We start from the raw sequence: 638 nt of genomic DNA, 5'->3' as shown, positions 1-638 counted from the left end.
TCAATTATCAGAAAATTTTATTTTTTTAATTGTTTTGAAAATGTTCAATTAACTTGAAAAATATTTTTAAAACTTGACCATTTGTACCAGTCTTTTGATGTGATCAAAGGGGGAGAGATATGTACAAGTTTAGGGGGAATTAATATTTTTTAATTTTTTTTAAAAATTTTACTTAGTATTGTAAATTCTATTATTGCAATCTTTATGCTTAAAAGGGTAGTTTAGTAATTTCATTAAATTATTACTTGTCTGCTTTTACCCTAACTTGAATTTGGATTGATGCACATCAAAAAGGGGGAGATTGTTGTACCCCGCGGTTGTTTTGATGTGATCAACCAAGTTAGGTTAGGTCTTGTTTGTTATTGATCTCTGTGTCCAAGTGTGCAGGAGCTTAGGAGTGCAGAAAGTCAAGCGAAAAACGTAGCTTGCGAGAATGATGACATAGGAAGGGAGTCGACGAGCTCGGTGTGTCCGAAGGATGAAAGAGCTGCGGAAGAGTACACCGGTGGACGAGAAGAATGTGCACGACGTTAGAGGGACGAGAAGCCGGAGCGGAAGCTTGCTCAAGGAGAAGGCCAGAAATTGGGTTTGGGTGAGCCCTATTTCGGTTGGCCGCAATCACCCAAGCAATCGGAACT

Source organism: Zingiber officinale, chromosome 1B, assembly GCF_018446385.1.
Source record: "Zingiber officinale cultivar Zhangliang chromosome 1B, Zo_v1.1, whole genome shotgun sequence".
NCBI classification, from domain to species: Eukaryota; Viridiplantae; Streptophyta; class Magnoliopsida; order Zingiberales; family Zingiberaceae; genus Zingiber; species Zingiber officinale.
This window is presented reverse-complemented; position numbering follows the sequence as displayed.